Raw genomic sequence first — 1,057 nt, 5'->3', positions numbered from 1 at the left:
AAAAGAAAGGAGGAAAGAGGAAGAGGAAGAGGAAGAGAGAACAGGGGTGTTGCTTTATTGCCCGGGCTAAAATGCAGTCTAAAAACGGGTATGCCTGTAATTATGTTTAATAATAGAGACAGGAAGGAAATAATTAACAAGCAGCCAACCAATATTTCATTTAAGCCTGAAAATACGTGTGATGTAGTACTGATAAGAGTGTATGTTTTGTGTATTTAAAGTGGAGAGTTCTATGAATGTTAATTAAGTCTACTTGTTCCGGATCTGAGTTCAAGTCCTGAATATCGATGTTAACTTTCTGTCTCATTGATCTGTAAGTCTCCCACTATTATTGTGTGGGAGTCCAAGTCTCTTTATAAGTCTTATATATCTGGGTATTTTTGTATTGGGTGCATATATATTTGGGATCTTTAGCTCTTGTTACATTGATCCTTTTATGTAACATCCTTCTTTGCTTCTTTTGATCTTTGTTGCTTTGAAGTCTATTTTATCAACAAAAATTGCAACTCCTACTTTCTGTTTATTTATTTTTGCTCTCCATTTGGCTGGTAAATTTTTCTCCATCCCTTTGAGTCTTTGCGTATCCTTGCATGTAAGATGGATCTGGATGTAGCATACCAATGGGTCTTGGCTTTTTTTGCTGGTCTGTGTCTTTGGATTGGGGGATTTAGTCGATTTAAATTTAGAATTAATATCAATATATATGAGTTTGATGCTGTCATTTAATGTTGGCTGGCTGTTTTGCCAGTTAATTGATGCAATTTCTTGATTATGTTGATGTTCTTTATTTTTTGGCATTTTTTAGAAAGGCTTATACTGGTTGTTCCTATTTGTAGTGGTTCTTTCAGAAGCTCTTGTAAAGCAGGCCTGGTGGTGATGAAATCTCTGAGTGCTTGCTTGTTCACAAAAGATTTTATTTTTCCTTCGCTTATGAAGCTTAGTTTGGCTGGATGTAAAATTCTGGGTTGAAAGTTCTTTTCTTTAAGGATGTTGAATATTGGCCCCCACTCTCTTCTGTCTTGTAGGGTTTCTGCTGAGAGATCTGCTGTGAGTCTGA

Source organism: Cebus imitator, unplaced genomic scaffold (genome assembly GCF_001604975.1).
Source record: "Cebus imitator isolate Cc_AM_T3 unplaced genomic scaffold, Cebus_imitator-1.0 Scaffold146, whole genome shotgun sequence".
Taxonomy (NCBI): domain Eukaryota; kingdom Metazoa; phylum Chordata; class Mammalia; order Primates; family Cebidae; genus Cebus; species Cebus imitator.
Note: the sequence above shows the minus strand (reverse complement) of the source record.